Source organism: Triturus cristatus, chromosome 8, assembly GCF_964204655.1.
Source record: "Triturus cristatus chromosome 8, aTriCri1.1, whole genome shotgun sequence".
In the NCBI taxonomy this organism is placed as follows: Eukaryota; Metazoa; Chordata; class Amphibia; order Caudata; family Salamandridae; genus Triturus; species Triturus cristatus.
Genome location: NC_140591.1, coordinates 609179777 through 609195401, shown reverse-complemented (window position 1 = coordinate 609195401; position 15625 = coordinate 609179777).

Sequence of the window (15625 nt, the reverse complement as noted above, 5' to 3'; positions counted from 1 at the left end):
TTGTTCTCTTGCTGGGTGGAAGCCTATCCAACGAGAAGGAATGACAGTTTAACTGTCGCAAAGTTGCTTCTAAGAGAACTGGTACCGAGATTTGGATTTCCAGTCATTTTAGAAACAGATAGAGGAGTCCATTTCAATAATGAGATAATTCAGAAGATTTGCACAGCACTGCAAATTGAACAGAAGCTCCATTGTGCCTACTGACCTGAAGCATCAGGAGTGGTCAAGCAGATCAATGGCACTATAAAATCTAGGTTAGGGAAAGTATGTGCAGCCACAACACTGAAATGACCTGATGCCTTACCCTTTGTATTGATGAGTCTTAGAAGCATTCTTGACAAAAAGACGGTATTGAGTCCTCACAAAGACCTAATGGGAAGAGCAATGAGACAAGCATTTCTACCAGTGAACAAACTGATGAATATATCTGATGATCTAGTGCTTGATTATTGCAGAGGATTGGCTGATCTGGTGCATTCTGTGTCTCACCAGGTTGGAGAAAATGCCACTACAACACAGCTGAATCAAGCTCATGATCTGAGTCCTGGTGAGTGGGTGCTCGTCAAGAAACACGTGAGGAAATCATGTTTCAAACCCAGGTGGAATGGACCCTACCAGGTGATACTGGTGACGACAACAGCAGTGAAGTGTGGTGGCTTGCCAAATTGGATTCATGCTGGCCATACCAGACGAGTCCCAAGTCCACTTGAAAGACCAGAAGGTCAGCAACTGGTAAACCGAAGACAAAGACCAGAGGCTGAAGTGTGTGAAGCTGAAGAATCTAGAGTGACAGATTTTGAAGAACAAACTGTTGATTAACAGCCAAGCACAAGTCAAGTAGAGTGGGCACCAGCTACTGGAGCTCATGAGTCTGCTGTTGAACCAGGCAAAAGTGAGTCTGCTGTTGAACCAGAAGAAAGTGAGCCTAGTGTTGAGCCAGAAGAAAGTGATATTACCGTTGAAACAGAAGAATGTCAAGAAGAAGAATAGATAAAAGAAAGGGCAAATAAAAGAACCTGTGAACCAGATGAAGAAGGTGAAAAGGTAGTTCAAACCAAAACACCAAGAAAAGGTGACAATTGGCCAAGTGGAGTGAAAAAACTGAAATATACTCTTGTGAAGAGAAGGTCTCAAGTCCAACAGAACAAGAAGAGTCAGGTGAAGAATTAGTATGAACAACAATGAGAGTAAGAATTCCAAGTAAGAAATACACAGCACCAGAATGGACCTATGTTATCTTGGAAGAAACTGAAAGCTCAGATCCAAGTGAAGTAAAGACAGTGCTGACACTGAGCAAGTTGATGAAAGCAAATTGAAACCACATTAAAAGAACCGTGAAAAATCAAGGTGCAACCTTGTCAGTCAAAAGAAAAATTGAATAAAATAAAGAAGGGGGTAAAGAAGAAAGCCTTGAAGTGTAGGATTACACAATTTTTTCTGAAATTTTTTAGCAAAACTAGAGTTTTATAGATTCAGGTTTTTGATAGAATACAAAATGGGCGAAGCAAAAGTGACCGAACATCCAAAATCTAGTCTAAAACGGAGATGTATTAAAGGTTGATTATGTAGCATCTTTTTACTAACATATATGTGGATATTATTAACTGTCATTGTACCTATTCTAATGGAAACTAATAACGGAAACAATACTAATGATACAATAAGTGAAAGAGTGAGGGAAGTTACTAAAGAAACCCCTCAATCAATCAATCAATCAATCAATCAATCAATCAATCAATCAATCAATCAGGGTTAAGCACGACTACTCACCCGTAATGGTCTCAAAGCGCTAGAGATGGGGGGGTGCAGGTTCTGGTCCATCAAGGAGGGGGTCTGACGAAGAGCCAGGTTTTGAGGTTTCTTGTGAAGATGGGGAGCAATGTTGTCTGTCTGAGGTGAAGCGGAAGGGCATTCCAGGCTCTGGCCGCGAGGAAGGAGAAGGAGCTGCCTCCCGATCTGGTCTTTCTGGTGTGGGGGACCATGGCATAGGAGAGCTGGGCTGATTGTTGGGTCCTTTGGGGTGTGTGGAATTTGAGTCGGCTGTACAGGTATGCTGGTTCGGTGTCATGGAGGGCCTTGTGTGCATGGGTGAATATCTTGAAGGTGATTCTAGCCTCGATGGGGAGCCAGTAGAGTCTGCGCAGGTGCTGGGAGAGGTGTCAGTGTTTTGGCAGGTTGAGGACCAGTCTTGCGGCGGCGTTCCGGATGTTTTGTAGCTTGTGGGTGAGGTTTATGATTGTTCCAGCGTAGAGTGCATTGCCGTAGTCAAGTCTGCTGGTGACCAGGGAGTGAGTGACGGTCTTTCTGTGTTTGAGGGGGATCCATTTGAAGGTCTTACGTAGGAGGCGGAGGGTGTGGAAGCAGGAAGACGAGACAGAGTTGATCTGGCGGTCCATTTTGAGCTCGGAGTCCAGGATGATTCCCAGGTTGCTTGCGTGGTCCATGGGGGTTGACGGGTTCCCAAGGGTGGGGGGCCAGCAGGTGTCGCTCCAGGCGTCGGGGTTTGGGCCCATGATGAGTACTTTTGTTTTGTTGGTGTTTAGTTGTAGGCAGCTGTTTTTCATCCACTTGGCGACGGCTTCCATGCCTTCTCAAAAGTTGTGTCTGGCGGTGTTGGGTTCGTTGGATAGGGAGAGGATGAGATGGGTGTCGCCTGCGTATGACACAATGTTGAGTCTGTAGGTTCTGACGATGGGGGCGAGTGGAGCCATGTAGATGCTGAAGAGTGTTGGGCTGAGGGAGAAGCCCTGGGGGACTCTGCAGGTGGTAGGTGCAGGGTCCGAGAGGAAAGGGGGGAGTCTGAACCGCTGCGTTCTGCCATAGAGGAAGGAGAGGATCCAGTCGAGGGCCTTGTCCTGTATTCCTGTGTCGTGGAGTCTGCGTATTAGGATGTGGTGAGAGACAGTGTTGAACGCCGCTGAGAGGTCGAGGAGGATGAGGGCTACTGTTTCTCCTTTGTCCAGTAGGGTGCGGATGTCGTCTGTTGCGGCGAGGAGGGCGGTTTCCGTGCTGTGGTTTTTTCTGAAGCCGGATTGGGAGGAGTCGAGGATGTTGTGCTCTTTGATGAAGGTGGCGAGTTGGCTGTTGATGGCTTTCTCAATGACTTTAGCTGGGAACGGGAACAGGGAGATGGGTCTGTAATTATTTAGGTCAGTGGGGTCTGCTGAGGGCTTCTTCAGGAGGGGGTTGATCTCGGCGTGTTTCCAGTCGTCGCGGAACGAGGCGGTCGTCAGGGAGAGGTTGATGGTGTGGCGGAGCATGGATGTGATGTTGTCGGCGGCTCTGTTGAAGATGTAGTGGGGCAGGGGTCCGTGGGGGCCCCTGAGTGGATTGACATAATTGTCTTCAGTGTGTCTTTGGTGGTGAGGGCTGTTCAGTTGTCAATCCCTGGTTTCCGGGAGTCGGGGGTGATTGGTGAGGGTTCAGTGTGTTGGTTGTCTTCGTCGAAGTTGTCGTAGATGCTCTTGATTTTGTGGTGGAAAAAGAAGTTTGTCGCCGAGGTCTTGTGAAGGAGGGATGTCAGTAGGCTCGCTGCTGGGTTGGGCGAACTCCTTGGTGATGTAGAAGAGTTCTTTGCTGCTGTCCGCGTGTGTGGAGATTCTGTCTTCAATCGCTGTCCGAGATCCATCTATGCAGGATTCGGGCGGCAGTGTTGGGGTCGTCGTCTTCGGCGATGGTTGGAGTGGAATTGCTGAGTGAGGAGGTGAGCTGGTCATCGGTGATTTTGGTCCAGTTTCTTCAAGGGAGCAGGTGCTGGTGTCTGTGGATGGTGGGTGTTCTGAAAGTGAAGTGGACACAACGATGGTCAGTCCACGGGAGTTCGGTGGTGTGGCTGAAGGTGATGGTGTTTTCTGTAGTGAAGAGGTGGTCAAGGGTGTGTCCTGCTGAGTGCATGGGCTCGGTCATGATCTGGCGGAGTCCGATGTTGTGGAGTTTGTCCAGGAGGGATTTGGTGTTGGGGTCCATTTGGTTGTCGAGGTAGACCCCTACATGCATGAAGCATTCTCCATCATGATAACTCAATTTGTGATTTATCGTTAAATGTTTTTACTAAATTGTTGTATGAATATGTTAATACGATGAACGTGGTAAAGCCGGAAGGAAGGGGAGTGCCACTGTTCTCCCCTGTGGCAGGAGGAAGATGGGGGAGTGCTGTCGCACTCCCCTGAAGTCCCGCTGGTACTGGAGCAGCCTCCGTGTCTGCCCGCATGTAGAATCGCCGGCTCCCGCGTCAGCACGTGAGGGTGGGGTCCCCGAGCTGCTACAACCTCACCTGCAATGGAAAGGGTACAGGTGAGACTGGGCCCCCAACGAAGGGTGGATGCAGCGCGAGGCTACCAATGAAGGCAGCGTGGCTCTCCTCAGAGCAGCAGGGGAGCCGCTGCTCAGGTATGCGTGCGATAGGGATGAGCGCCCCATAATGCCTTGCAGGGCCTGGGAAGGCCTGCATGAAAACCTGCCAGTTTTCAGTGCGGGCGGCCCCAGGAAGATGGGGTCACCACTAAGTGGTTGCAAAGGTGCTGGTGTAGCTACAAGAGCAACACTGACTCCCCTAGCATGAAAATGGAAAGTCCCCACCCTCAGTCTCCAGGGGACTCAAAGGAGACTACCCCTCAAGGGTTCATTTGTGTTTTTAAATTTACCTGATGCTGGAACTTTTGTTCTACAGCCAGGACCCGAAGTTTAGGGTTGCACTGAAGTGTGCAGGGTCAACCATGGATAGTCACTGAGGTGATATCCTCTAGAGGTGGGACGGTGTATTTGCACAGGTGGTGCATTTATGAATGGTGTTCCTTTTGGGGACTGGAAATCAAATGTGTAATGTGAAATGATAAGTGAATTGGGGTTATGTTGCTGGACATTCCTGCTAGGGTCTTTAAGTGTTGTAGGGCCCGGTAATGCAAAAGGGCCCAGAAATATCGAAGATGACAACAGGCCGACGATCCGGGCTAAATGACGTAATGAGAACCTCTCTCTCGCCAGGGTCTGGCGCAATTTCCTGCGGATCAGACGCATCTTCTGTTGAGGTAACCTGAGGCACTGCTGAACTGTGTCGACCTCAAGGCCCAAGAAAGACATCTGTTGGACTGGTACATAAACCGATTTCTGGTCATTCAAGACAAAACCCAGGCTCTTCAGGAGGTCCCTAGCCAGTCGGAGCTGAGAGGCCGGAGTGTGTTACACCTGGTGCATCAAAAGGATGTCTTCCAGGTACACGATGAGACGAACACCTCGAGCCCGGGGCAACTCCATGGCTGGTCCCAGCACCTTGGTAAAGCACCCAGGAGCTGATGATAGCCCGAACGGCAGACACGTAAACTCGTATATGATCCCGTCTCACTGGAATTGAAGAAATCAACTGTGGGGCGGAAAAATCTGTATGGTAAGGTAGGCGTCCTTTAAGTTGAGCCTCACTAATCAGTTATTGGGAAGCAACATGTCTCTGAGAAGGTGAATGCCTTTCATTTTGAAATGGCGATACACCACCCATTGATTGAAGTCTAAGAGATTGATCACCGGCCTGTCTTTATTCTCAACAAGGAAGATAGTGCTCAAAAAACCTTTGGGATGTAGAGACATCTGTACAATTGCCTTTTTGATAAGGAGTTCCTGAAACTCCCTGTCTACTACGTGGGTGCCCTCGTGGGAAACAAACTAATGGTCTGGGGCGAGAGAGTTGCTGGGGTACCGCATGGAACTCGATATGGAAGCCCCCTATCGTTTGCAACACCCAGGCATTCCCTGTGATTGCTGCCCAGTTGTGTCGAAACCACCGCAACCTTCCACCCACCTCTGGTAGGAATGAAGGTATATGCCTTACCGGTGGGTCCACCTGGTGCGTTGTTGGCTCCTTGGGGGGTGCCTCTCCTCCCACGTCCTTTTCCACGTCCTCTCGAGGGGTAAAACACTCTGAATTTCTTTTGGTCCTGCCACTGCATGGAGCGTTTGGTCTGGAACTTGTGGGGTTTGTTGTTGTAAGGTGGTCAGAGGAGTGCCCCCTACCTCTTCTGGCCCCTCCAAAGATTTCCTGGCTGAACACTTTCTTTATAGACTGTTGGGCCTCGTCATGTGAGGAAAAGGTATTGACAAAACAGGATAGCTCCTTAATAAATGTCTCTCTGAAGAGAACTCCGATGGCCATGGCCCCAGCCTCCATAGCGGCCAGCTCGCCAAGTCTGGGCTCAATTTTGATTATTAAAGGCCAAGTGAGGCCGGGCAGGGCCCGGTTATTTTAATTGTTATTCATTTTTTTTGTGTCCTCTGCTCTTTGTGTTTTCCGATATAACTGTTGGTATGGCTCAACATCCCGACAAAGTTGTCAATGGAAAGCCGGGGGTCACGTTAATTGGTTCTCTTGATAAATATTTTAAAAGGGTTTCGCCGGATGAGGTCAGGGAAAATATTTTAGTTAAACGCAGGACTGAGCGCCGCCGTTCAGTCGAAAATTTAAAACTTAGGGCTCCTGAAGCCCTTATTCCCCAGGTATCTCCCCGGGATGGTGGTAGTCCTAATGTTCATGATGACCTCCCTTTGCTGGAAAGTGTCCCCTTTTTGCTTCGGGATTGCACCCCTACTTATCCTGTCCCTAATGATCACGATAGTAGCGCTACCGCCCCCCACAGCTTTATTAGCATACCTGTTGCTTCAAACACATACACCCCCACTCGTGGTAAACAAGCTAAGAAGAATACCAAGTTTTCCAAAGTGGCTAAGATTCTCGGCCCACCACCGAGTAAAAGAAGATGCAAGAAAGGAGGGGTGCTGGCTAAACCAAAGATTAGCCACTCTGATTTTGGGAAGCATTTAAAGAAGGTTGTTAGCACTGCATTAGGGAAAGTAGCTGTTCCTGTACTTATGCCTAAATTGACACCTCCTTCTCCATCTGTCAGCCTAGACCCAGAGGAGAACTCTATTGTGACATTACCTACTCTTGTTGACCCGCTGTTGTCATCAGCCCCCTCTGTTGCTCAACATGACACTTTGGCCCATCTGTTTAAGTCTCTTATTTCACCCATCGTTGAGAGTTTAAACAGGTTGGAGAAAAGACTTGCGGACATAGAATCCGCTATAAGTAGGAAGGATGAGCCGACCTTAGCTCAGGTGAATGTGGCTGCCTCTATCGACTCACTACCTACTATCGTTGTACCCAAAGCCACTCCTCATTCCATTAAGGTTATACCCCAGCCCACTAACCAGATAGCTCTTAACCATCAAAACCAATTGCCCCCTATGACTGTGAATACCCTGATCGAGAAACCATCTAGCGACCCCTCGGGGGGAAGAGCATATGCATCTAAAGGGAACTTGTGGAAAGAGAGGGGAAATAGTAGTTACAATAGGGCTTTAACGACCATTGGGCCACAAGTAGATCTGCCCCCAGAAGCTGTGCCCTTGGTGGTTGTTTTGACGGGGGTGCCGCCTCTGGCTGATAACAAAAAAGAAGGGTTTACCCAACTGAAAAACAAAACTATGCACTGGCTTAGTATTTATAGACCAATTGAGGAGAATATTAATGGTGAGATAATGTATGTTAGGCGTCTCCCCTGGCTGGGCGGCAGAAGCAAAGATATCGAGGGAGATATAGTTATAGTAAATTTTAGAGGCCCATGTGCAGTTGACTATATATTGAACTGGCACATCGGAAGTGGTAACAATTACATCACCCCCCGTGCATTGACTTATTTTTATCCCAGATCCCTTGTGTTTCCCTTACCTCACATAAATAAACAGCCTTTAACTCATTTAAACCCCCCGATAGCACCCATTCCTAGGCAATTGGCACTCGGCCCCTATACAGCTCTTGATGTTGATTCCCCTAGGTGGAACTTCGTCCCCCCGAGACCTAACAGAGTTAATAATAGGAGAAGGGACCATTTGAGGCCTTTCACCCCCTTAGAGGTAGTGAACAGGTTTGAGGTGCTTAATGGCATGGAAGACTGTGATTGAAGGTTACAGGTAAGCCCGGGCACGGGGGGTCGAGCAGGCTCAGCTAGCCCTGTGGGTAGTGGTTGTGAGACCTACACAGAGGATACTGGTTTTGCCCCTGGGATCAAGGTTTCAATGCTACCCACTGGATTTGATATTAGTGAGATTGCAACCAATATTCAACCTTTGCCCCCGGGTGGTAGCGCTGAAGGCTGTCTACCACGGAAAGCATTATATCACTCAGATTCCATAAACGACCTCACCCCATGGGCGCCGGGTGGGAATGAGGGGGCTACTCCTGATCGGTTCGTAATAGACAATGAGGTTATCCACCTGGTATCTTGGAATGTGGCTGGATTGAAAAAAAAGATGGATCTCCCAGAATGGAACTCCTTCATCGAGAAGTTCGATGTATGTATGTTCCAAGAAACCTGGAGTTTGCTTCCAGTACACAAATCCGGTTACTCAACCTTTTTCCTACCTGCTCAAGGCTGTGGAAAGGGCAGACCAGCAGGGGGTCTACATGTCTGGTTAAAAATTGCTAGGAATTGGGTTGTTTCTATCCATGATTTAGGGAGTTGGGATATCCAACACATTTCATTCGCGGGACAAACAAAGGCCAGCAGGATAGATTTATTTAATATCTATTCAAGAGGGACCATGGGGGATACAACCTCAAGCACAGTATCAATTTTAGATCAGGCAATAACTAACTGTCCCCCTTAGTCCAAAATTATTGTGGGGGGGGACTTTAATTGTACATTTGAGCCCCTTAGTGGAGATGATCCCTTGGGTACTGAGGAGGAGGACTCTAGGTGGTCTATCCCGGCCCTGTCACTAGCCCCAATTAAAAAATGGTCTACTAAGGTAATTCAGATCAATGCTCTCACAGTGGAACACAATCTTAGAGCACTTAATGGTAGGACTCCCTCCGACTGTGATGGAGCGATGACTTTTAACAGGCTTAGCAGTCCGTCTAGAATTGATTACATTTTAATAGATTTCGCACTGTGGTGTGACCTAATAGATATGGAGGTGGTACCCTCGCAGGATAGTGATCATAAGCCCCTTTGTATCAAGTTAAGGTGGGGCAAACAAAATGTTGGTGAGAGGATAGTCCCCCTGAGGATAACCAAGGAGGTGCTTCCATATAAAGGTAATCGTAGGTTGAAATGGGATAAGGTTCAACCCCAGGTTGACAACTTGGCAAGGATTAGGGCCCATGTAGTAGACCTGACCATAGAGTTGAAGGATCTCGAATTGGGATTAAATAGCGCCCAGGGATCGTCCTTTGAACAGGCTTACAAAAATGCAGTAGAGGAAGTAGGGAAATTCTTTTTAATTCAAGACAAAAATGGTAGTTTGGTGAAAAAAACGCCCAAACCCAGCAACCCTTGATACTCTGACCAGTGCAAGGCAAAAAGAAAAGAGATAACAGCCACCTTGCGTAAAAAGAGCCAACTCCTAGTTAGAGCAGCCAGAAAGGATTATGCAAAGGCACTGAAGCAGGCCAAACGTGAGTGGGAGGAACAATACTGGCAGGACCTTAAATGTGCTTCTAAAAGGAAGAACTCATTGTTGTTTTGGGAATTGATTAACAAAGCTAGGCAGCGTAACTCACCACCTTTAGTTAATCATATAACAAGCCAGCAATGGTATCGCCATTTTTTTGCATTGTATGGTGGGATAGAAGCGGTCCATTCCCCTCCCCCCGACTCATCTATTAGGGCTTCTTCCTTATTGCCGTCTGTATATCCCTTCTTGACTTCTGAGGTGGTGCTGGCTATCAGACACTTGACACCGAAGAAAGCTGCTGGCCCTGATGGAATTCCAGGAGATCTCCTATTGGAAGAACCCGCATTATGGGCCAAACTCATTGCCCTAATAATGAATTTGATCTCTAGGGGATTCCCCGTCCCAGACTCATGGAAGGGAGCGGAGGTGATTACTGTGTTTAAGAAGGGTGCCAGAGATGACCCTGCCAACTACAGACCGATCAGTCTGATTGACGTGATCCAGAAGGTGGTTGGCAGGGTCATTATTATGAGGGTAGGTGTTTGGATGGAAGAGGAGCACGTTTTGTCTCACTTCCAAGCTGGGTTCCGACAAAAGGTGGGCACGATGGACCAGGTTCCGCTTCTCTGCGATCTATTGGAAGACAGTAACCATCAACAAAGGTAGCTTATACCTGGCTTTCATAGACCTCAGGATGGCGTTTGACCTGGTCCCTCGTGAAAGGTTGTGGGAAGTCCTAGAGAAGATGGGCATTCCAGGATCACTTTTGGGCTTTATTGTGAAACTCCACGAGGGGAATTATGCGAGGATCAGATGGGGCACCCAAGGCCAACTGACTGAGAGGATACCCGTGAGGAGGGGAGTACGCCAGGGATGTGTTATGGCACCAACGTTGTTTTCTCTCTTTGTGAATGGTGTGGTGGACCATCTGAGAGAGGACCCGGCTGATGCGCCATCCCTGGCAGGCGAAAAAACTCCCACACTCCTCTTCGCGGATGACACCATTCTGATCTCCAAGTCCCCCTCAGGCCTCCAAAAGCTCCTGAATCGCTTTAGTGCGTTTTGCACCGATAGAGGTCTTACCATCAATACCTCAAAAACAAAGCTTATGGCTTTATCATCTTCTACCAAATTTAGGAACAACCTTTTGCTTAATGGTGAGCCTTTGGAGCTGGTAGAATCCTTCGATTATCTGGGCATTAGGGTTAATAGTCGGATGAGTTGGAAAGACCACTTGGCCAAAATGTTGCTAAATTATAAAAGAGTTTCAGGTGCGGTCTTAAGAGAATACCGGGAGTCCACGAGCAAGCCCGTGGCACCGATTCTCGAAATTTATGAGGGCCAAGTATTACCATCCGCACTATACGGCTCTGAATTATGGGGATTCGAGAACACACAGGAGCTAGTCATGTCCGAAAACAAGTTCTTGAGGGACCTGGTTGCCCTTCCCGCTTCTACCCCGTTAATCCCTCTACGGTTAGACATGGGCAGGCGCCCTTTTAAAGATCTAGTGCACCTGCGCCCACTACTCTTTTGGGTTCGTCTGCGAAGGACCAGGGAGCTTCAAAAGTATGCAGCTGCTTTAGATTAACTCATTTCGCTTAACACAGGAAATAGGATTAAGTGGTTGAGCAATCTGAGGCAGCTGGTTGTTCTATTGGGTCTGAGCGAAGCATGGAAGAGCCAAACACCACCACCCAAGCTAGTGATTTAGCAGTTGTACTGGGATTGGGTTCAGAAGGAGACCTATTGTAGTTGTGTTGGGGGCTCCCTTACTGAGCGGTTCATGTCATTTAAATGGACAAAAAGATTTGAACCGTTCTTGGATTTTATAGAGAAACCCCTGGACAGAGCATTTTATTTAAAGGTTAGGTTCGGGACTCTCCCGGTGAACGATTTTACCTTGGGGTGGAAAAAACAGGGTGGCCAATTGAACTCTTGTCCAGGTTGCGCAGCCCCTACTGAGTCCGTGGCGCATTTCTTTTTTGCCTGCCCAGCTTATAGGGTAGCTAGGAGGATATGGCTAAAACCATTATGTAAGGGGCTGGGCCTTAGATGTCATAAAATGGCCCTGAGGATTCTCTGCACTGACACGACTTCCATTGCCATGGTGTGCGGAGTAGCTAAATATTTGGGCAGTGCATGGTTGTTACGCATGAGGCGTATTAAAGCCTTCCCCTACCCCATTTAACTATTAGAAGGTTTTGGAAGGAGGCCTCTTTGATATTTGACAGTGTTCCTTTCGCATTTCTTATTAAATCAGTAATTGTGAAATAGGAGTTGTTGTTTGTACTTTAGGATTGGTGGGTTCTTGTTTTTATATTTCATTGTATTGTAAATTGCACACTTTTATGATGAATTTTTTTTATCGAATAAAGTATGATTATTAAAGAGTGCATACACTCTGTTGATAGTGCACAGTTGGCATTGCCAAGGAAACATAGGGCTCTCTGTGCCCAGCCCGAGAGAATTGAGGGATCTATCATGTGGCCTGTCTCTTGGGCGTCCTCTGCCATGTCTAGAATCTTGGTAAGTGGCCCCAGTACGTCTAAGACCTTATCTAGACAGGATTGCCAGGATCGGTTCAGACCCTTTTTAGGGCTTTTGATGAACTTACCAATAAAGGTGGCCATTTTGACATCAATCTCTGGAGTAACCGCCACTCTACTCGGCAGGGGTGGCCGGGGACCGTCCCCTTTCAGCCACAACGGACCTCTTGATCCATAGGCCTCCGAATCCAGCTAGCCACATATGATGCCACCAAGGGTAGTATCCAGCCCACAGAGTGGGGATGGTATATGTCTTTCGGGTTAAACATACCCAAGATATCTACAGTGTCCTGTTTATGAGGTACCTCCAACCATGGTTTTTTCGCACCCCCTTCCGGGCGCCAGGGTCTGCTCAGACCCGGCTCCTCATCTGACTCCCCATTAGGGGTGTCTGTGTTACCCCCGGTATCTTCATGAACCCCAGTGTGGGGACAGGAATTGTCTTCGGGGGTCCCATCCAGCCCGGAATCCGCTTGCCTTTCCGGGCCATCCAGCTGTCTTTTAGGGAAGGCCTGGCGCAGCCTCTCAAAGGCATCAGACGAGGCGGTACCCCTGATAGCCTTGGGTGGGGCTTTGGCCTTGCCCTTACCTTTGGAGGGCTCATTTGTATAGGGTGGCTTGGGCCCTCTCCAGTCACCCTCAGTAGGGGAGAGCACTCTGCGCCAGACCATAAGTTCAATGATACAGCGGCTCAGGGGTTCAAGGACTGAGGAAACTGCCCTCTCTAGCAAAGCATCTATTGCATCCACCAACCCGAAGTGAATGGGGAGAAATGACTGATCCTCCTCCTCGGGTACCCAGGAATTAAATTCACCCACCATTACCAGGAGGATTTAGGAGAGCATAGAATGTGTTGACAGATGGAGAAATGCCCAACACAGGCCCAGGGGTGCAATTGGCTGTGCCAAGGCATGTTGCCCATCTGATAGGGTAGCTGTTGCTCCACGAAAGAATCGCACTGCTGGAGCCCTTAATGAGGATTGTAATTACTGTGCTGCTGCTCCACAGAAGAACCGCACTGCTGGAGCCCGGTATTGATGAATGTAACGCACTGTTCACTGGGTGCGAGGAAACTGACAGCCCACTCAACGGGAAGCTGTCATATGCGCCGACGGGAGCCGAGAAATTCCAACTATACACAGAGGAATGCCTCCTCCCTCCCTCTGCCTTCGCGTGCGCACCGCACCCTCTATCAGGGTCATCGGTGCACCGTCGTGAGAGGAGGTGGGAGCGGCACCGCCGCAAGTCTGGGCTCGATTTCCAGAGCGCCCGAGATGAACGCGTTCTTGAACCAGAGGCAAGGCCAGAGGACATAAAGGGCTCTCACACACACACCACGCAGTCCAGACCTGCCAGGAATCCCCCCAGGCAGCTGGTTCTACAGCAGCTGAGAGGGGCGCTCCACGAGAGAAAGGTTAGCACCGGCACTGTCAATGTTCACAATCGAGCCTCAGTGTCTTATCAGTAACTAATGTACCATCAATCACAATGAAGCCTCAATTACAATGTCTCCACAGACAGAACAAGATCAAGGAAAAGCACTTAACTGGCTGCTGACCAGTGAAGAAAGAGGAAGTGCTGTTCCTTTATGTTGTTTATATGGGACTGCCGCTATGGTTAGTTTCAACTGTGAAAAGACTTATGGGATTTGGAGTCTTTATTGTTATTGGTTTAAGGCTGCTGAGCAATGAAATAAGAGAAAGATAAGCATAATCTGAGCCTCCGGTCCTGACATAGAATTCACAATTAGACATAAAAACAACTTCATAGAATTAAAACTCATGTAGTAAAGGAGAGTCATGGTGGTCTTAGGTCAAAGCATGAAGCTGGTGAATTAAAAATGCAGTATGATATAACTTAAAGTTGGGAAAACATACACCGCCTTCAGTCTTCGGTCGAATTAATTTCGGATAAGGCAATACTGGCATGTTTGTTATTCCAAACGAATTTAGTACAAATAAAATTATTTTGAGAAAAATAATAATTAGGAATTTTGAAGGGTAGCATGGGGAGCATAAAAACAACGTGTTGTACGATCATCATTTAAATGGTATCCAATCTGCCACTAATGAAAAAACAAAGGGTGCCCACTCTCATTTCCAAAGAAACATGCAATCCTTACAAATAGTGACTAAACCCAAGAGATCCATTCGGTTTCTAGCATGGGAGAAACAATACGTGTTCTGAAATAACCCTCACCCACAAAAAGGACCTTTGGTGGCATGCTTCATTATGGGGTTCTTCCCGCCTCGCTACGACTTACAGATACGTGGGAGCACTTTCAAGTGAAGTGAAATAATGTGTTTGATGTGAGAGTGGAAGGATCAGCAGATAAGTGAGTTAAAAAATACCTGGCTGCGTGGAAAACTAAACTTTAATACTCCCTATAGCTGGTAGTAATAAAAAAGGAAAAGGAGGAAAAAGTGCTATAATGGGCAGTTTCCTCATGGGTCTACATGTTTCGAAGCTTACCGATAAGCTACTCTTCAGGATCTAGGATATTGATCCCTTATACCACTCTGACTGTTACCTAGTGTGGTCAGCCTAGTCAATGTCGAAGGCTAATATGCACCTTTATCAAAAATACAATCATCCAATACCTACTTGGTATTCACTTTAACAACGATACTTAGGTTGCCTAATTAGGGCCCCATGAGCTTCAACACAGGAGGGGAGGAGCGCTTGTAGTCAAACATTCGTCAAAACAACTCTCTCGCCCAAGACACTGCCTATCCGTGACTCCGATGGTTCATGTATTTTGGACAAAGATGCATATTATCCTTTGACATTGACTAGGCCAGGGGTCTCCAACCGGTCGATCGCGAGCTACCGGTAGCTCCCCAACAACCTACTAGTAGCTCGCGGCCCGGTGCCCACTTTTGTGCCCTATCACTGTCGTTATGTTTATTTTTAGGCCTTTTTTACCCTCATCTGTTCTTGCTAGTTTTCCTTCCGTGATCACACTGCTGCCATTGGCTATTACGTTAGCTGGGGCGGGGAGAAGCAGGTGATGTCGGCTTGGCTTGAGAAGTGTTAGATTGCCTACGCCAGGGATTTACAATGCATATGAAGTGAAGAAGGAGACGCAAGTGCGAGCCACAACAGCATATTACAATTTGTACACATGATGCGGCCGTAGGGCTGGCTGCATGATTCAATCAAGCGGAGACTCACGGAACCCTGTTGCGGCCTCCTTGATACCACGTGACCTGTCACAGCACGACCATCACCCAGCAGTGCCCACACATGAATCAGAGGGTGAAGAACCAGAACCTTTTGGGCCTGGCGGCGCAGGGTACGCTCTAATCTCCTGGGTTCTCCTGCTCAGCTACACAGAGACACGGGGACATTCTGTCGGCATAAAAGGTCAGATTTTATTAGCTGCAGCTAGTACAGTTGTCCTAGAAGTACATACGGTATGTTCTCAGGAGACTTCCACTTCACTCCGTGGCGCACAACCTTATATAGTACATACGTGAAATATACATTAACCAAAGACACACCTAAAACATATAAAAAGAGCCAATAAGAAAGGTTGGAAAACAGAACAGAACCAATAGGAAAGGTTTGAAAACAAAGTATCAAGTAACTCGAAGAGGCCTTTCTTCCAACTGTGTTTGTCACCCCTCCCCACA